Consider the following 22,288-nt stretch of genomic DNA (forward strand, 5'->3'; position numbering starts at 1 on the left):
ACTTTATTACTGGTTAGCATGGGTACAGTGCACAGAGTTCTAAAGTCAGCAACAATATAGAGTCCAGTAAAAGGCAAAAACTCTATGTTGACCAAGCAGATAAGGCAGATTTCCCACACAATCTCACAAATTATACATTGCTTTTCAGTTTTTTATAAGTGTTGGCCTGTAGCCAATATTTGACTGCACACTGAGGGGCATATTCACAAGAACGTGTGATAACCATTGCAAATTTAGCTTAACGCAACTTTGCATATCGCAGTCTGTCGTGAGAAAATGACACCGTATTACGTCCAATTCCCAACCCGGTGGCACCATGCGATAGTAGCATGATAACGCGCCAAATAACTGCGCAAAATCCAATGCGACTAAACAAAAAAACGCGAAACACGAACACCCAAAAAGTTGCGATGCCCCAAAGCGCGATACCAAAATTAACGATAGCCAGCGACAGCCCTGCAATACCCACACATCAGGCGGGAAAACGCACTATAATAGCCAAAACAAAAAGACATGCCAAAACCAATTCAAACATCGTAGCACCATGGATGCACCCGGACCGAGTTCAGAGGAGAAGCCCAACCCCACAAGCCCCACGGAGTACCAGCCAGGAACCCCGTGTTTGGGGAAGGTTAAGGAGAAGAGGAAGACGGGGTTCAGGCCGTAGGAAGACCGGATCATCTTCACGGAGGTGATAGAACACTACCAACAACTCTTCGTCACCTTCACTAAGGCACTGGCAACACAAACTGGCAGACCATCATCACCAACGTCAATGCAGTCGGAGTGGCGAGGAGGTCCATGGAGGAGGTCAAGAGGAGCTGGCATGATGTACAAAGGCATATCAAACAGAAATCCGCCGCCATCAGAACAGCAGCAACGGCGACTGGAGGTGGGAGGCCTGTGCTACAGGAGGAGCTGGAGGAAATGGTAGCCACAGTCACCAGTGTGGAGACGGTGGCAGGAGTCGGGGGCCTGAACACAGCACAATATGACCTGACCCAACAACAACAGGGTGAGTGACGACCAGGGACTGGGGGGACGGGGAGATGGGCTCAATGGCACACGTGCACGATCATGTGAAGCACACCGCACATGCACAATGACAGTGGAACATGTCCCTGATGCCCTTGGCATAGTGCAGAACACAGAGAAACACCAAGTAGGCACCCGTCCACCATGTGCACATATGGGCCCCCTCCGAATAACCAACAACACTACCAATCCATGCACATGTGATGAAACCAGAAAAGCAGCGGCTGCGTGAGCAACACTGATGAAGCAAGTGACACTGCATGACCGATAGCATGGCAGCAGCCCAAATAAATAAACTCGTTCACGAATCCACATGTATGTGGACCTGGTACTCTCCCGCCCTTAGAACTATGAAACAATCCTGCCGTAAACTTGAGAGAGCCTGGAGACAAGAACGCTCAAAACTGAAGAAAGCAAAGTATAGAGCAGCAATAAAGCTCTACAAAAATGAAATAAAACCTGCACAAGCCGAGTTCTACGTATCCAACATTAATCTTGCTGCGAACTCCCCTAAAGAAATTTGTAAAATAGCCAAATCTCTAATCTCCCCCCCCCTGAGCTTCTGTCATCTGACGGCGCACAAATTCGTTGTAACAACTTAGCCACTTTCTTCTCCCAGAAGATTCAGGTCATCTATTCCTCATTCACCACTGGTAGTGACGACATGGAATTCACCTGCACAACAGATTCTGACCTTCCCGTCCCTTGTTTGCTGGACAATTTCCCACTCCTTGATTCCATCACATTAGACAGAATGATCCCCAAAGTCACCTCAGGATCTCCTAATGACCCAGCACCTCCGCAGACTCTAACTAAGGTCATTGATGCCATTCGCCCGGTCATCCTGGATGTCCTTAATGCCTCTATCACCTCCAACTCCGTCCCAGCTCCATGGAAGTGTGCGATGGTCAAAGCCTTACTGAAAAAGCCTAACCTGGACCAGAACAACTTGGCCAACTTTCGCCCTATTTCCCTGCTTCCCTGGATGAGCAAACTGCTTGAGAGGCACGTCAATAACATTTTAGTAGATTATTTAGAATCTAATAATCTGCTACGTGTCTCTCAGACGGGGTTCCGCCCTCAACACAGAACTGAAACTGCTCTTTTAGCAGTGACGGAAGAAGCTAGAGCTGTGCTGGACAGGGGTGGAAAAGCAGCCATCATACTACTCGACCTCAATGCCGCGTTCGACACGGTTAACCATGCCACATTATTACATCGTTTGAAGGGCATGGGCGTGTCGGGCGCGGCCCTGGAATGGCTGACCTCCTTCCTGGATGAGCGATTCTTCCAGGTGTTTGAGGTCGAGGTAGTCTCCCCCAAGCATCCACTCAGCTGTGGGGTTCCCCAGGGGTCCTCCCTAACTCTTTTTAATGCCTATATGCGACCTCTAGAAAAGATAGTCCATCCCTTCGGTGTGCGTATTGTCACCTACGCCGACGATACCCAACTGGTGGTCTCTTTGAACCACATTGAGGGGTCGTCTAACACCCTGGGCCCCTGTCTAGAGGCTGTTGCTAAGTGGATGCAATCCTCCTGTCTCAAACTCAACGGGGAGAAGACGGAGATTATGCTACTGGGCAACCCTCCTCTGACCACCCTGGCCTCCATCTGGCCCACATGTCTTGGTCTTCCTCCCCCCCCCAAACCTCAGATAAAGAGCCTGGGAATCTGGCTCGACAATGCCTAGACTTTTCGGTCCAAGCCACCAAAGCAGCCTCTACGTGTGTTGGGCTAATGAAAATGCTCTGCAAAGTGCTCCCTCTGCTTCCATTCCAGGCGAGGAGAGTCATGGTTCAGGCCCTGATACTCTCCCGTCTGGATTATTGAAATGCTTTATACATAGGAGCCTCGGCCGCAGTGACCAATAGGCTTCAAGTCACGCAAAACTGTGCCGCTCGATTACTGTTCAATATTCCCCGCTGGCAGTCAGCCAAGAATGCCCTAAAAGAACTTCACTGGCTCCCAGTGGCTGCCAGAGCACAGTTTAAGGCCATGTGCATTCTGCACAAATCTTTTCACTGAAGAGGCCCTGCCATCCTGTTCCCCTTAGTTGTGCCCTTCGCTCTAGCACACTGCATCTAGCAACCACAACTAAAATTAACAAAGCCCGATGGGGCGGCCGCTCCTTTTCCCACATCGCTGCGAGGCTTTGGAATTCTCTCCCCCTAGCCCTTAGAGAGAATAATAACCGGATGTCATTCAGGAAAGCTCTGAAAACCCATCTGTTCGCAAAAGCGTGTTGACCCACCCTGTAGCTCGCCACATTAATCAGTCAAAAGCGCTGCGAGGCCTCCGGGTAGTTACTCGCTATACAAGTGTAATTTTTCATTTCAGTGTGGAGCACATCCGTAAAGGAGCGGGTCACACTCTGATACATCCACGTGTACCTACAACCCATGCCGTTCAATACATGCAGCAGACATACAACCCACAAGGCCACAAAATCTGTGCAAGAGCACCAATGGCCCAAGTTGCAAACATCCCAGCCCCCAAAAAGCACACAATTCAAAGGCACACCACTTCAAAGGGATAAGGGTCCATGAAATCAGAGCTGCAGGGCCGACTCCCCCACAATGCAGCACGCACACACATAGCAAACACAGTACATCACCAATGACGGCAACGTGAGACAAAGTGCAACACCTACACCACAGGACAGAGGACACAACAGGTTCCGCTTAGGCGTAGTAACTGGCCACTCAAATCTGGCATTGCCTGACACTGTGTGATGACAATGTACGGGTACCACCACACATCCGTCATGTTCTCGGAAAACCCACTGTCTGCCATCAAATAGCCAGCTCCACCAAAACAGTCACAATGTGCATTTCATGTAGTCTGAATGTAAACATCTGCAAAGCGGCAACATACATGGGAACCTCTGTTTACATGCATCTCCCCTTAACATTGCAGGAGGACAAGCAACATTTACGGCAGAACAGACCACAAATCCCATCAGTGACGATGAAGAGGACAACCTGCACATCTGTCCGGACACCCTCGAACGGATAATGGACAACCTCTGTACCCCAGGAGCAGGCCAGCCCAGCTGCCTCAAGGTGATCCCGCTCCCTGCACAGACCACACAGCAGGAAACACACACCACCACGGCTGTCTCCCAGGACCCCCACAAACAACACATGGAATTCCAACACCGTGTGTTGGGTTGCCAGGTGGAGTTGGAAGATCAGCTGCAGGTGGGTTTCGAGCTTGTGGTAGCCAATCCGGAGCCATACTTGGGTGTTTTAGTCCCATCAGGGACCACTTACACTCCCCTACGGACACCTACTCTCCGCACCATGCTCCATGACAATCCTTGGCTGACATCGCTGGGGCCATCTCTCAGATACAAGACCTGTCTAGTCAGAGAGGCACCAGAAATGACAGCACAGAGTTGGCACAGATGCGCAGTACAATTGAGACCATGGAGCAGATGCAGGCTGGAAGCTTGGCTGCCATGGCTGAACACAAGCGAGATGTAGCTGGGATATTCCATGCCTTGCACTACATCATCCTGCCATTGCTACCACTGAGCCAGGCACAGATGACTTTAGCGGGAACTGCGACGCACACCTATCCAACCCCTGATCTGTCAGTGGCACACAGTGTTGCAGCCCTATCGCCATCGCACCCTGATCTGCCAGTGGCACACAGTGATGCAGCCCTATCACCATTGCACCCTGATTTGTTAGTGGCACACAATGAAGCAGCCCTATCCCCATTGCACCCTGATCTGTCAGTGGCACACAGTGATGCAGTGATTACCCCGCCACACACACCTGAAACTGAGGAAGTGCCAGAGGACTAAGATGTGGATGCTAATTGGTATGTGAGAAAGGAGGTAGTAGCCTCCATCAGCGCCATATGACCTGTCCCTGCCTGGTTCTGCCCTATGCACAATGTCCTGGGACAACACCTTCCACTGACCCCCAGAACACTCGGCGACATACACCTGGACCATGACATAGACTGGCATATCTTTGTAGTGTAGTTCCTATATTCCCAATAGGCTCTGTGCATTGGAATAATATATCCTATATATTTGACGTAGGACTGAGGTCTACTAGGTCTCTATCGAATATACTAGACTTAATTGTGAGTGCCAGCTAGCTCAGAGATCACTAGAAACTTTCTCGAATGCACAAGTAGGGATTAGTTTCTGATTAACCGCATAAACATGACAACTTTGTTTCCCAAGAATAAGAAATGTATCTCTAGAGTCGTGGAAACAATAGATAGTTATTTCACTCAGTCAATCGTGCATGCTTCGTTTCACCAGAGGTGCAGAGAAAATAGAGAGACGGGCGTTTTCAATAAAAGGGTATTTATTGAACAGTCTTCTTTCTCATGCAGAGGAAATGAACTGCTACAATCGTAATACTGGTAGCAAAGTACAATGCGTACAGTACGAAGAGTATTATAAAATAATACTGTAAAAGCATGATATGGTTTTGAGGCCATAAAATACATAGAATACATACATTAATAAATAAAGACTAAAAGTACTCAACTGGTGCTTCTAAAATACGCCTACCCCGGTGTACCTAACCTAGGGCTAGTACAAGGGAAGAAGTAAGTAAAGTGTAGCTTAGTTTCAGTATTATTTGCCAAGAATCTATCCAAGAATTCTCTACAGGTCTAATCAGCTCCGTACCTTGGTTTAGAATGAAGAAGGTCTGGTATCTCTGTCTCAGGAATTCGATTTCCCAACAACCCGCAAGGGTAGCTTGGAAACACTGGAGATGGATTTCTCAGCAGGAGAAAAGACAGCATCACTCTCAGTGCATCTGCTGGAGGGTCGGCTTCCTTTGGCACTTGCTTCAGCGAGATGCGTCGGGCAAGTAGATAGTCGAACTGCTCCAAACCACTGTGTGCTTGCTTGGGCAAGTGTGGGCATATTTATACCTTGAAGGTGCCTGGTTTGACGTAAGGTTGGACATAATAACGTCATCAAAGACTTAGTTCTTTGAAAACTCCATGAGATCTTGGATAAATCAATATTCAAGCAAGGGGAAGTCCCTGACTGCTGAAAGAGGGTTTTTCCAAGAAATCGTTGTAGATTTTTGGAACTAGTGGAAGTAGCTGTGCCGTATTTGGACTGCATAGGCTAAGTCTAAATATGGTTATGATTTATATGCCCATATAAGGGTAGGGTGATATATACCTATATATGGGCATGAATCAGGAAAATTACACTAGGGTCCTAAATTCATATACAACATCTTCACTGGTGGACAATAACACAGCACTCCTGCAGCGGACTGCACTCCCCCTCTCCCAAATCACTTACCAATCCCCAGCAGACTCTGGTTGGCCCACCACTGGGCTCCCATGTAATGTGGGCATGGCATGGCCATGTACAGCTTCAGCTCCGGAATGCACCAGAATGTGAATAAAACATTCGAAATCACATAGATGTGTCATGACTATGTTCATTCAAGTGTCAAAGTATGGATGTATGTATGGACAATGATTGCACAAGAAGGTACACCCGTGTAAATGACATCAATGCACATGTTGAACCCTGAGTCACATGGCCAGTTAGATGTCTGTGAAGGTGAGTACTAGGTGTGGCCTTGTTGCACCTTAATGAAAATCTTGCAACCTCCCAACATAGGCACACATCCATGTATTGAAAAGGGCTGTGTGTAGGAATGACCAAATCGTTAGAAGGACAGAAGTGGTGTCCTACATCACATGTGTCACCAAAACTTCACGTCGCCTACCTACTCACACACATTTGTGTGGACACAATCTGTCTCGATTCATAGCAATTCTCCACATGGTCAGAGTCTGGACACCATACTCACATTACTGGAGACACGCAAGTGCACAGGCCTGCCAGCAACAATCCCAAACACAGTGTTTGCCCCACAGTGGTGGAGCAGGCAAAAGGGACCCACCCCTTTGTACATGCACACTCAGTCCCTCCCTGTGTATGGACGATGCTCATTGTGGCACAAGATTCGTACATCTAATTAACACTCATCACATTTGGACAGATGTGAAATTGCAAAGACTTTATTGGCATGTGCGTGTCAGTACGGAAAAGGCAAGGGCCACAACATGCAGGGACATGCTTGAGACACTTACACGCAGCATGGGAACCTGCTGAGGTGCAAGACTTGGCGGTGCAAATATGTACACAAATTGTTACAGATGGCAACGGTCTCAGCCCACCTCGCCTTGCTGGACGAGTCATGTGATGTTTGGCTTCTGCCCATTGCCCCGTGTCAGGGGACACGAAACACAGCCCATGAGGTCTGCATAGTACTGTACCACCGGACAGCACAGACAGCTCTGCAGACAGTGATCAGGTGGGAGAGTCCGACAAGGTCACATGTTGTGCTACATTACCATGTGTCTACTCCCTCCTCAGCGGTATGTCCGATTTGTGAACGTTGCCAAATGATGCTGTTCTGCTCAGACCATGGAAGTGCCTCACCTTGCACAGGTGTGTGTACACATGAGTAGTTCCTCGCACATGCATTCTGGGTCCAGACAAAGGCAGACATGTCCACTGTTATGGTGGGATATGTGTGTATTCCCCACGATGCAACAAGGTGTGGGGACCTATGCTGTGGGTGACAATCTAATGTGGCGGCAGGAACGTAGTTACTCGTCCATGAATGCCAGCGCAGCTTCATGGGCAATGTGTTCCAATAGCACATCGTTGTCGGGTTCAAGGAACAACAGGGTGACCCAATCCATTAACTGGTCCAGGCAGATGTGCTCAGTCCATGCCGTTTCCCCAATTCACAACACAGCCCAATAGGGTAGCACCTCAATGTGGTCACTGCACACAAGGAGTTGTGCAATCTCCTATGCACAACTGCCAGCACAAACGATAAAGATTAGTGCATCCCATGCAGGGGTATCCGGGTGACACTCCTGTTCGTGGGCCAACAGGGGGCGTACTGTCAGGTCATAATCCAATTCAGCTACCGTTGCGTTGGATAGGCAGACCTCAATGGGGCACTCGAATGTGCATGATCGACAGTGGAACCAGGGCTGGACGCAGGTGAGGTAGGCAAGATGGAAACTCTGATGGTAACTGATTCGCAACAATGCCATGGGCACAGATCCCAACAGATGCAGGATTCATGCCCGGTGCAGTTCCATGGGACAGAGGTTGTGCATGTGCCTGGGAATGCCTGCCATCGCGTTTGTTGGTCTCGTAGCACCGGCACTCCTCAGACCGGTGGCAGTTCAGTGGACGATATGCCACAGCTCTGGGCAATGAGTCGTATGTCTGTGCAACATTTGGACGTATGGGTAGTTTTTGACCAATGTATCAAGGACATCCCTTGCAGGTGTAGGTCGTGCAGGGACAAGTGTGTGTGGAGTGTGGGCATGTTAATCTTTCATTAGCGCAGTTTGCGGTGTAGGAGTCGTCGGAGGCTGGTTTGATAGCTCACGCAGGGTGTGCCAGCGGCATTCAGGACCAAGGTCGGAGGGTCAGTTGGCCTTCCGCCTTGTGTCCATGGACAATAGAGCTTTCATTCCTAATTTTAGTCTGACTACTGCTTGTATTTCGGAGATGTGGTGTGGCCTTTCCACTGACTTTGATGCCAGGCCTGTGATTTGGGGTGTACGAATTTCGAGACACACGCAGCTGTTTGCATGGGCCAAGGGCACGATTGGCATTGCGCTCCTTGTTCCGTCTCTCTCTTTCTGTCTCTCCCTGTCCTTTGCTGAGTGCCTGACACACCTTCTTATCTTGGATATTGTCTTGCAGGTTGTGACTCACAGATTGTCCAGGAATGCCACGCCATGACTCTTCACAATAGTTGTTTGGAGACAAATTAGTATGTGGCATTTTGTTTGGTCTTTCAATGGTGCATGAATGACTCAGGATTTCTGTACTCACATGTTTGTTGATTGCTGCAATTGTGCAACATCAGGCGTGTGCATTTTTCAATGTTTTCAGGCCGTTGATGTACAGTGTCTTGGTCTGGTGGTGGTGGGGTGTGCCCGGGATGGGTTCCAGGGGGTAGGAGGGGTTGGTCCTGAGGGTGGTGGCGGTGGGTGTTGTTGCCCTCTTGGGTGTCCGGCCCAGATGATCAGTGGCTTCATGGCATCTGTTGTTCTTCATGTGTGGCTGTGGGCTGGGCTCCCTTTTGTGGTGCAGGCTGTGGTCCGACTTTGCACCAGGTCAGAGCAGGTGTTAGTTTCCTGCTGCTAACGCGCCTTATCACATTTTTCGTGGTCTTTTCGCCGATCTGGCTGGTCGATGTTGCGGAGTGGTTTTGTCGCTGCTTTTGGCATAGGAACGCCTACTCTGCATCTCATTAGCAGTAGTTTCAGGAGTCATCTGTGGCGATGTTTTTTGCGTCTGCTATCGCAGGTAAACTGGTGCAGTGGGCTGTGAGCACCAGCTTGTGAATGGGGTGATACATTTATCACGACTTTGGCTGCAATAAAGTGCAGTTAACTCGGCGATAGCTCCTTGAGAATATTTCACTGAATAAAAATTAGGAGATTTATTTCATTCTTTGGAATACTTTGGTGTAGTTCTAGAACTGTCAAATTATAGAAGTAACATATTTTCTAATTGTATACAAATGATTCAAGCCAACACATTTGTGTAACAATCAGCTGGTCAGAATGGCTTGTGAATTTTCAGCATTTTCTTTAATTTTTCATCATTAAAAAGGCTACATTTCTCTTCACGCAACTTTGCACAGGAACATGTTTTTAGGTAAAGAATGTGTTAATTCTCTGGTTGTCCTGAGTTTGGGGATACTTGACACAAATGGATTTTAAATTAGGTTGAAGGGTTACAGGTACAAAACACATTGCTCTGCAAGTCATGCCAAAATGTCATTTAGGTGTACAATCATATCACAACCATGTATATTCAAAATCTTCAAATGTAATGCCTTATGGCAAAGCTCCCTCACTCTGGCTTTTTGGGAGACCAGGTAGAATAGGACCTTTGGGTTCTGGGTTCTCACAACCAACAAGTCAGACTTAGAGCAGGCAAGGCATTTAGGAAGCAACTGAAGCTGTTACGTAGGCTTGGGATAGTTATCCCTTGGGAATAGATAAGCCTTGGACCATGGAAAACATACCAGAATCATATATTTCAACATCTAAATATTTTTTGCCAGGATTTACGAAACTATCACACAACACAGCAAGGTAATTTTCTGGGCTGAGTTGTGTGAAAGGGAGAGAGCGCTCCTCCTTGTGCTGGCACACTCGTGGCAGCCTAGCCCATTGCAGGCACACTTGCCCCACTGTGCAAGTGTCCCTGCATTGTGGTTAGGATTATTTTTGCGCAGGAAGTCGTTTTTTGGTGCATAAAACAATCTTTAGAGGCAAATTCCTCTTTTCAAGTGTGCTGCAGAATGCACAATGAGAACTGAAGATATATCTCAGCCCAATTGTCTGGCCGGGAGACTCAAGGAACATGTCATACTTTCTTTTTTTTTTCAAAAACATCAGCATTAAACATAAGGTAGCTGCAGTAATCCCAGGAGAATTAGTGACATGCACAGTGAAAATAGTGTAAACGGATTCTCTTCTGGGCATAGATTGCACACGATTGTTTTATTATGAACTTCCCAGTTGGCATCAATTGTGCTCAATTGGCACCAGGTCTTTATTTTCCTGGGTGGCTGCAATATTACTTCCTGGCAATTTATATACCACTTCTTTATTAACCATGTTCATGTATCATATCAAGAGGCTCAAACATCATGTGCAAACACCATAAAAAATTATTATAATTTATAGTGTAACATACACAAAATAATACAGTCCTCAAGGGATATGTATTTACAAGGACATCAACAGCACATGTGTATTGCTTGCATTTTCAAAACAATGCACAAAAAATATTTGGTGTAGCTTAATTGCTTTTCAGAGGCATTATTCAATCAGAGAGTTTAACATGTTTGCTCCCACATTTAGTCGTATGTGCAATCCATTCATTTTTTAGGTAAAGCCTAGACAGCCTTTACCCTGTCTCTTCAAGACATGTTGTATATAGATTTTGGACTTACAGCCCGCTCATTGTTTTCCATTTGGTTCTTTGAATATCCTTTAAAGATCCTTGCTTTCTAGTGGTTAATCTTTCTTATTTGTTCCTCCTTTTCGTCAGTTGTTCACTCCCACATAGAGCAGCACCCCATTACTTGTTCCCTTTCACTTGTTTCATTTTAGCATCTGTTTAGGGACTACTTTTTCCTTTCTCTAAGAGCATTTCAGGCACGTGCTTGATGTTCTCAGCGGCTCCGAGATCTGTAAATAGGGCTTTTGTTTTAGGCACAGATAGATAAGTGACTTACCTAGAAAGAATCAAAGAATGTTGCAGTGGCAACACCGTACCTGCTTGTTTTCCTATGCAGTTCACCCCTCCCTATCTCCCCCCAGCCTTTGCATTCCACTTAGCTGAGATTACATGGGCTTTGTGCATATCACGTTCCCAGGCTAGCCATGAACCCCAGAGTGAATTACGGCATTCCTATCCACTCAAGGGAATGTCCTGTAATAAAAATAAGTCCTACGTGAAAGATTGAAATCTGATATGTTATGATCAATGCCTAGAAATTACAAAGCTCTTTTAACAAAAAAACGCTGTTCTGTCTGTAATCCTAAACCTACCAAATGTAGTTCTGTCTCGAAAACCCACAATCTTATACCCAACTGTAAAACTCGAGTCATAACCATAGTGCTGCTGTCCTCACTATTCACAATTCTCCTTCAAAATAATATCTGCTACCAACAATGTTCCATCCATTCACCGCGATTCCATCAAGCCAAAGATACAGCCCTGCCTTCAAATTCTGCATCAGTGTTGTCATCTAACCTACCATTCAAGGTGCTACTTCTTATGCCATTAATTACAGTTCTACCATTGAATCAGTGAGGCCCAAAGTGCTGTCTCCTAACTCACCACATTACTGCTTCCAACCCCACCACAATCACACTACTGCAACATTTCTAGATTTTTTGCCTTCAGCTGGACTCTCAGGTCAGTAGCTACAGTAAATGCATCACAGGAAGAGCCAACACTGAGACCCAAACCCAGTTCCCCAGTTCCAAAGTCAGCAGCTCTGAATATTATGTCACATCCGCTCTCCCAAACAAAAAAAAATGTCTTTCACCATTGTTTCTTGTTCCTTGCAGCACCTTAAAGGCATTGTTAATCTCCTTTAATGTGATCGCTTGTTTGAGAAAACATTGTTTCCATCTCCATGCAGCTGGCTTTACCCCCTGTTCCTCACCCACAACCTCCCCAATCCTGTTTCATCTTCCACTCTGTCCATGTTCTGCTCGTCCTTGTGACTGTTATTTCTCTCCAGGTGCTGCTTCCAGACTGAAGAATTTATCATTTCCATTAATACCCGCAGGACTAAGAGACAGGTAGAGAGCAAAACGTAATCTGGGATTTCCACCTCTCGTTGCAGTGAAAACCCTCTCTGCTGTCACTCACAGGCGAGATGCTGCAGAGGATATATGTTATTCATCAAAAAATGTTCCAATGCAGCTGGCAAGTTTTGGGAGGCATCGCTGGGAGGTAAATTAAAAGTTTTGTCAGGTTTTGTGCGTGTTCTTTCGACACAGCGCCGGGCTCCGGGGAAGCAGAGAGGCGTTTTTTAAGGATCTCGTGCCAGGTCATATGGGCCCCACATAAAAACAACTTACTTAGGGAAGGGCCTGCAGCTTCACAAATACCTGTACGTTGACCATTCACTTTTCTCTTCAGTTTCATATAATATTCTTGTTTCTGTTGGCGCTGTCTTTATTCATTTGGTTAGTGCTCTCTGGTTGCTTCTGTGCATGTGTGATCTTTCAACTCACTGTAAGGATGTGTGTGAAGTTTCTAATTGTATGAGTGGTCGCATCTAAAGGAGTATGTAGTACAGACCCTTTGCCTTTATCAAAGCACCGCCAATTGTATACTTCTTTAATTTACAAAAGTCACTGTGTATGTTTAAATTGCATATCATTAACTGGAGTGTTTTGCATATATTACTTTAATTGAAGCATGTCCTAGTGTTTTACATGCATTTCTTTAATTGAAGCCTGTTATAGTGCACTTTTTCATGCACATTTCTTTTATTAAAGGCTTCCACAGTACGTTTGGCATGCATTTCTTTGATTGGGGCATGGTAACTACTTGGAGCAATAAATACAATTTATAAAAACAGTATCATGATGTATTCGTGCACATGCACAGTGATGCATGTCTTCACACTGCAGGTTTTTGCTTTTGCCGATGTTGCACCACATCAGAAAACAAGCATTTTATTTCTTGTTTTTCTTTCTTGCCTATGTAGAACAGCATCATCAAAATGGATCGGCAAAGCCAAAAATCAGGTGCCGAAACTGAGAGGCGAGACCTATTGATTTTGCCAATGCTCGTTCTTTATTAGCTACATCCTAAGTATCGCTGAGCATTTTGGATTTCGCTGATTTGTTTAATTGTTCTCAGGACAATTATACACAAGGGGGCAGAATTACAAGGGATTATCGTCATCAGAATGTCACTTTTTATGGCATTCCGATGACGATAAGTGCTTTGCCTTTTTTACAAGGCGCCATTAAGCCACTTAACGTGGCTTAATGCCGCATTATAAATAAGATTCCTTTTCACGCAGTACTTAGCATGAAAGGGGCGGGAAAAGGGTGTTGTGGTGGGTGTTCCACTGCAACACCCTCTGCTTTTGATGCTGCCTCCTATTTACAAGTGTGGCTTAAATATGGGGTAGCGCCAAAAATAAGACAAGGGAAAACCTGATCTTAACTTGGCGAAATGAGGAGAAATTACTAATTTATCCTTGTTTTTGCTGTTTTTATGTGTGTGTCATTATGCAGCACACATAGAAATAACAAATCGCCATTAGTTATTGTTCATGCGCAGGAAGGTTTCCCTTCTTGCACATAAATAATCATATAAAATTGACAAGCACAAGGCAGCACACATAGAAGTTACAAATCACCATTATGAGGGATACCTTCCTGCACATGAACAATCATTCCCTGCAATACAGACACCCTTGAAGTATGGTGCAAGGGTGGCTGTGCTAGCGCTGGGCAGGTAGACTTAGCTCCAGAGCTAGGAAACACAGGGGCATTCTCGTAAACTGCTGGAACACTGCTGGAACACAACAATTTTGGGGCTACACCGCGGTCTGCCAGTAATAATAATAATAGTGACATGTGTAGAGCGTGACAGCTACCTGAAGCAGAGGTGTTCCGGTGCTGGGTGGAAATCAGGTAGGGATCAGGACCAACAGGGGGCTATCCCTGGCAAAAAAGCCAGGTCTTCAAGATCTTCCTAAACTCAAGTTCTGATTCAACCAAGCGCATATGAGAGGGTAAGGAATTCCACTGCTTGGCGCTCCTCACTGTGAAGGACCTTCCTCCCATTCGGGACTTAGCATAGTGAGGTACACATAGCAGGTGTTGGGAGTTGGAGCTCAGTGTACGTTTATGTTGGTATGGGCAAAGCCTATGCCTGAGGTGCCTAGGTATTTATCATGCAGGGCACGAAAGGCCAAGGTTGCTACCAAGAGACAATGGAGTTGTCTGATGCAGGTAGATGTGGTGACAGAACGGCACCGGTCAGATAAGACTGCAGCATTTTGTACCATCTGAAGTCTGTGAATCAGATACGAAGGTAACCCCTGGACAAGAATGTTCACATGGCCCAGCTGAGAGGTCACAGTAGCATGGACTTCGACCCTGCAGCTTTCCTCCGGTAATACGTGCAGGAATTTCCTTAAGATTCTTAACTTCCCAAAGCAGGACGAAGAAATGTTTTGAACTTGTGTTACAAAGCATAGGTCTAAATCCCATTTGATGCCCAAATTCCTCTCTGTATTTGCTGGAATTGGTGGTGAGCCCAGTTTAGCTGGCCCCCATAACCCTGGGGACAGAGGGGAGGCCTGGCCAAAAAACAGGACCTCTGTCTTGTCCGCATTTAGTTTTAGTCTGTTATTGTTCATCCAGCAGGCGATGTCCTTTAAATACCCCTTCAATCTGGTAAATGAGACCTCAGCGTGGTCTTTGAATGAGTACACCAGCTGGGTGTCATCTGCATAGGAGACTGCCTTCACTTCCCAGGTAGCAATGAGGGTGAAAAGTGGCACCAGGTAGGTGGTAGAAAGCAGCGGCCTTAAAGCAGAGCCTTGTGGCACGCCGCACTGCAGTGACTTAGGATCGGATTGATGCAGTTGGAGAAAGACTTTTTGAGAGCGGGCTGTGAGGTAGGACAAGGTCCAAGAAAGAACTGCCCCTGGCATGCCCATCTGTTTGAGTCTGTCTAGAAGAATAGGGTGTGCAACCGTGTTAAACGCAGCCAACAAGTCCAAAAGGACCAGCATCGCTGTTGCTCCAACATTTACAGCCATTCTTACTGCTTCCGCCACCTCCATCAATGCGGTCTCAGTTCTGTAACCTAATCGGAAACTGGACTGAGTATCATGCAAGATGTCCTGTACATCAATAAAAATGTCGAGTTGACGTTGAGCCAGTTGTTCAAAATGTTTTGCAGGGTCTGACAATAGTGAAATCGGGCAGTAATTGCCAAGCTCCGTAGGATCAGCATTCGGCTTTTTCAGAAGGGGGAGTAACAATGCATGTTTCCAAATATCTGGGAAGATGCCAGAGGATAGCGATGTGTTTCAAAGGTGGTTTAAAACTGGGTTAATCCAGTGAGAAAAAGATCTAATATGCCCCGAAGTATCTTATTATTTTTCCCAGGACATAAACAGGTCTTCAAAGTACTAATGGTGCATCAAAAGGTATTTGAGTCTTTTTTTTAAATAATTCCCTGGTGCTCACCGTGACTGCGTTATATGTATCTTAAACAGGGCCAGTGAAATTCTACAGTAGGGGCAGTCAGGGAGAACCTGCTGCAGAGTTGGCTACATTAAACAGCAAGAAAATTTAGATTATATGGCATAACGCAGCAAATTTTGTGATTGTATTACTTCCTTATTTTGTCATGTTTACACAAGTTAACACTGTCAGGGCAAAGTCTAACCCCATTAGTAAAATACTTTAACAACCAAATCAGCAATAAGCAATAGAAAGGGTACCATTCAAACTTTGCAAGGGGTCTTGATAACTCGTGTCACCACCTATTTAGTAACTTTTGATCCGTCTGAGCTAGAATCACTTTTTTTATATATAAATTCAGCAAAAGCTGATGGATTATGTGGCAAATGCGGGAATTTCATACACATGCAGAAAACATCGCAGCTGCAAAATGACATAATTCCAGTGGCCCTGATCCTAAATCACTTCCCATACTATATAATATTGTGCATTTTAATTGCCGTCCTGTTTTGTACATCATATTATTTCATGGTCGGCAACATTTGAGATTATCTTTTATATGTATCTCTTTACATAATTAAGTTTCTCAGTCAGACTGCTGGAAGCTAGTATAAACCCCTGTAAAGTAGTTATCATAAGGAAGTTGAAGATGGCAGCATTGTTTTCATGGAAGAGATGGGTGGGAGGTCAATAAGCAGGGGCACATATTGGGTGAAAAAAACATGTCGGCTATGGACCAGACCAAACTATTCTACCGAAAATATCCAAAAGCTTCAGTAATTTATATCACTTTGTAAGTAACTTTATTAGTTAGGCAAACGTAAGGATCAGATTATGTGCGTTGGAAATCAGAAATGGTACTAAAGTGTGACAAAAAAATGTAATATTTAATGGTGAATTGAGAACATATGCTTGTAGAACTTGAGTGAAAAGTTAAAAATATATCATGTGCTTCGGCGTGGGCGATAAAGATCGAATATTTTAATTAAACAAACCAAATAATTAACCAAATAAATGAAATATGATTGCCTTAAAGTCAATACCTCTATAACTTTAACTTGAAAAAAAAGCAAAGAGATAATAAAATAAAATATTTTGTTAAAAGCCAACATTTTATGACATATATCCATGTAAAGAACGCGTTTGATGGTTTAAGGAATATTGTAGGTAGGAAAATATTATGAAGAAATCTATGATTTCATGGCTGGATAATCTTTGTGAAGTGTCTCTCCCAGGAATGTGCCAAAAGAAAGCAAGTGGGTTGCACTACAGTCTGAGTTGTTTTAGAGAATAAAAATATACTCACGTCAAATTAGGATAAAATTAACACTACTGTGTGCTTGGAAGACATCATGTGTTTAAGCTGTTATCTGGAGTAAGGGTGGGCGGAATTTGCTTAGTCGCGTCACGCAAAATTCTGCAAAACAGTAAAAATCTCTGCGAGCACGCTGAAATTTTGCGAACACGCGGAATTGCTTGTCACGCCCGTTCGCGATGTGTTTTTGCTTGCTCGCGGGGAAATATCTCGCTAACTTGCCTATTTGGTCACTAATTGATGCAGCCATCTTGTTTTTTACTCGTCCCGCCCATCCACGATGCTTATTTCCTGTTCGGAGTCGCATATTGCATGCTCCCGCCCGTTTGGGATGAGTATTTCCTGTTCAGGAACGCGTATTATGTGTGCTCGGGGGAAATATTGCGCAAACTTGTCCATGATGTTGCAATGGGCGCGGCCTGCTTTTCTATCCTCCCTCTATCTTTGCAATCCTTTGTTTCTGTACACTTTTTAGAAATATTTTTTATTTATTATCTATCGCTCTATTTTTCTGATTCTATATTTTGAGATTTTTCTACTTTTTGTGACTTTTTCAAGTACTTTTTCTATAACTTGCTTTTTTCATTTCTTTTACTTACTTTTCTAATTCTTCCCTTTTCTCCCCCCCCCCCGCCCCCCCCCCCCAGCGAGTCCCAGAACCATGGCCAAGGGAAAGGCCAAGGCTGCTCGCAGCCGTGACTGCCTTCCCTGTGGAAGGTGGGGCCCACATGGGGTGCAGCCAGGGGCCTTATTCAGTGAGTCGGAGGTGGCCGCACTTGTTTTTTTTGTCCAGCGCCATATCTCCTTAACCCTGGCGGCAGGCCGCAGGCCTTGGTTCGAGTACGGGCTCCCTTAGCGTTGCCAGCGGTGGGGAAAGGTGCACCGGCAGTGTCTCGCTTCTCTGGTGTCCGCCGCACCGATAACCAGCTGACGTACCGGGAGTCCGATATCCTGGACTAGGAGCAGGACCTGTTGAACCTTCTAGGAGTGGAGGTCCTGGGGCTTGGTGAGTAGGTATTTAATATTACTACTTTGTGTTCTTCTCCACTGTGTTATATATTGCAAATATACTTTTTTTTCCAAACAGCAAGAATGCTGCTGCTCGGGGGCGTGGCTAGCGACCAGACAAGATGGCTGCAGCTTAACGAAGCTCTGTGACTAACGAGCCCTTCCTCATAAAATCCGAGCACTTATCCTGCACATAGACGGTGCTGCACCATAGAATCTGAAGCAGGAGGACATACGGTGCGCGCCGCACTAACCCGTATCGCCGAACTCCCAAAACTCGTGACACAGTGCTGCAGCAAAAATTGCAGCCTACTTCAACGCCGGAGACGGGGATAAGAGTGAAGACATGACCCGGATGCGCGGAGCCCAGATCGGAGGTCAAATCATCAACGGCGGGAGGCAGCAGCCGAGACGCAGTGCTCCGGGAACGACAGTAAGCTGCTCTGATTGTGGCAGAAAGGTGAGGGCTCCCACTTGCAATCAACGAAGAGGAACTCTGTCCTATACGTATAGAGTGGCGGTTGGAGTTTGGCGGCGGGAACATTCGCGCCATTGGAGCGGGTTGTAACGGCCGACATTCAGCGATTAGAACACTGCTCAGGGGGGCATAAAAGACTTGATGGCCTGCAGATATCGGCACAAATATGGTGGCATAGCGCTAACAACACCCACATAGCGCAACAGAGTCAACACATGAGAGGGGGTACGGACCCCGGGGGCCACAGGAGGCGCAGGACACCCGGTAGAGATGGGTAACCCCGGGGGCTTACAGGAGCAACAAACGTATTCTTTGCACACAATTGACCGGTGAGTGACGACAAGGTGCCCGAGGCACGGCCAATCAGTTGGTGGGACGTAAGCTGCAAGGACACTGGTGAGCGCCACCGCAGAAACGATAGTGCAGGCCATACCCGGGCGGATTGATCACTTTAACGCCCCAATCCATCCACTGTGAAGGGAGACAAAAGAAATAAGAGAACCTGTAGAACTGATATCGCGAGGACTACTTCCTGGCCAAGCGCGACTCACCTGAAGAGTAATACACAGGGAACTAAATAATGAGTGGCAGGGGGCCGAGAGTCCAGCAAGCTCCGAGACTGGACAAATATGCCTATAATAAAGATCCCCGGACAATTCAAGACGGGAAACACCCCGATGGCCGCCCGACCGAACGGCGAATCCAATGACGCCTAGAAGATTACCCTACAGGAAGTCATGGCGGCCTTGAAGACGATGCAGTCCTCGATGGGCACAATCTCCACAGACAAACTGAGGGCAGACTTTGCAACGATGTCAGATCGCTTGATAGAGGTTGAAAAGGTGACGAAAGGTCTCACGGGAGACACAGCAGAGCTCAAAAAAAAGTACAGAAACTGGAAGACGACAACAACATGTTGAAGGCTAAACTCGATGAGCAAGAAGGCCGCTCAAGGTGCAATAACGTACGCCTGGTAGGTGTACCGGAGTCCGCAGGGGGCCCAGCCTTAGACCTATTTGTGGAAGACCTCATCCACAATCAGCTCCAGCCGAAAGGATGGTCCAACCATTTCTCGGTGGAGCGGGCCCACTGAGTACCTGGGGGAAAGCCAAGACCGGGAGCACCACCGCGCCCCATTTTGGCGAGGATCTTTAATTTCCGGGATCGCGACGCCATTTTGCAGGCCGCAAGTATTGCCCCGCCGATAAAAATCGACAACTCTGAAGTCACTTTCTATCCTGACTACACAGCGGCAGTGGCACAACAACGGCGAAGTTTCACAGAAATAAAGAAAGAACTCCGAGTTCGAGAACTAAAATACTCAATGATTTTCCCAGCAAGGCTACGCGTTGAATCAGAAGGAAAAACTTGTTTTTTTTAATCACTGAGGGAAGCGCAGGACTGGCTGGAGGGCTGGAGAATGGGTAGAGGACCCAAGAACCGGGACACGAAGTGAAACAACTGATGAAGAAGCAGGCGTGTACACAGCGAAGGTGTTCTGAGACGAGACATCGCAATACGGACATTTACGGACCACGATCTACAAAAGGCCACACGCTGTATGTCACTGTGATCTGGCGCCGATATCCTGGACAAGGCCCAAGGTTAGACGGGGAAAATGTGGGGCGGGATGACAAGCGGCCCACAGTCTCGGAGGGACGATATGAGGTGGAATATCGAGACAAGGGACAGGAACTTCCGCAGGTAGGACCCATTAAACTGAAGCAGCAATGCGTGGACAATTTCAGGGGGGGGGGGGGGGTTCTAAAGGTCTCAGCAGTCTCACCCTCACGAACAATGCAGCTGGTTTGGGATAGTAAGCACTCTGCTCAGTTGGGGTGGTGGACAGTTCTTGATCCACCGGGCAGGGAGACAGGGTGGGGGCGAGGGTTTTAGATGCTGTAAGTTTTCTTTGGTTTTGTTATAAGTTGATTGGTTTACAATCTCTCCGTGAACGCTTATTGTTGACTCTATCGAACACGCATACACAAACAGACATGACGGTTCACACTCTACAGTCTCTCCTTGGACTATTGCTGTCATCTACATGGATAGACTCTACACATACGGGGCAATTATTAGCAACGATAGAACACACTCCGGGGAATGACATACTCTTTGATTTGATTAAGATAGGGAGCGCAGTTGTACGGCTGAAGTCAAACCACACACACTATGCTAGGACGTGAGTTACAGGGAAATAGTTCCCAGACGCCACAAATGATCTCCCCCCCCCCCCCGACAGTCCTCTCATTGAATGTAAACGGGCTGGGACACAAAATCAAAAGGGGACTGGTTCTGCAATATCTTAAGCGGAAAGCCCCCACAGTGGTATTGCTCCAAGAAACACATTTGACGGGCATGACCTATAAAGCATTAAACCGTTGTGGGTTCAAAATGGCCGCACATGCGGAGTTCTCCTCAGGATCATGAGGGGTTGGTATCCTAATACATAAAAGCTCACCACTGATAGTCAAAAACACTTGGACGGATGACCAGGGACGTTTTACTGCAATCACCTGCCAATGGGAGGGACGCATCTATAACATGGTCTCAGTAAATATCCCCCGACACTACATCAGGCAGCCATCCAGGACCTTGTGAAACTCCTGCTCGATCTCCCCGAGGGAGAATTGAATATAGGGGGATACTTAAATACTGTGATAGACCCGGCTATAGACCGTAAGCCACCCAGGGAGGCAAGTAGACCCAACCAAGCTCTTCTAGATGCTATGGAACTGACGGACGTTTGGAAACTTAAACATCCTACCGAGCAACAATACACCTTTTACCCGGGAGCACATAATAGTCCCTCCCGAATAGATTAACTCCAGAAAGAATAACAGCGATAGAACATTTACCGAGAGGAATTTCAGACCACTCCCCGATTCAGCTTACCTTTACTACGCCACTCCCTAGAAGGCAGAGACTCTACCCATTATACCCAGGCTATCTAAAGAATCACAAGATAGCCAAGGCATTAACAACATCTACTGTACACTACTTTGCGGAATACACATCGACAGTAGACTCACCGTCCATTCTCTGGGAGGCGTACAAATCGGTAATCAGAGGACAAGCCATCTCAACTATTACTCGGCACAAGAGGGAGCATAGAAAGACACCTTGAATCCCTAGAGGCCGCAGTGCAAGAGCGGAGATGGCCCATGCTATAGATCCCACTGACAACACAGCACAAACCCTGACACTAGCAGCTCAAGAATACAGAACCTACGCAGAGGATATGGCAAAAACTAGGCACATGGATACACTACATAAGGTTTACGAGCTAGGAGATTAGACGGGAAAAATGCCTGCATGGGTAGAGAGGAGGGAAAAGGCAGATAGGTGGATCGCCCAAATAACACTGGCAGATGGCTCAACCACCACGGATCCCCAACTAATAGTAAAGAATTGGCCACCTATTATGAAAAGGTATACACACCCGAGGCACAATGACAGTAGAGGGTTGCACACATTTTTTACACGACATACCACTGACCACACTGCAGTCAGAAGACATGCACACACTTGAGGAATACTTAACAGTAGAAGAAGTAGGAAAGGCACTGGCGGTGCTTCACACGGGGAAGGCAATGGGACCAAATGGCCTACCGGTGGAACTCTACAAAAAAGTCACCCACAATATCACC

Source organism: Lissotriton vulgaris, chromosome 3_1 (assembly GCF_964263255.1).
Source record: "Lissotriton vulgaris chromosome 3_1, aLisVul1.2, whole genome shotgun sequence".
Taxonomy (NCBI): domain Eukaryota; kingdom Metazoa; phylum Chordata; class Amphibia; order Caudata; family Salamandridae; genus Lissotriton; species Lissotriton vulgaris.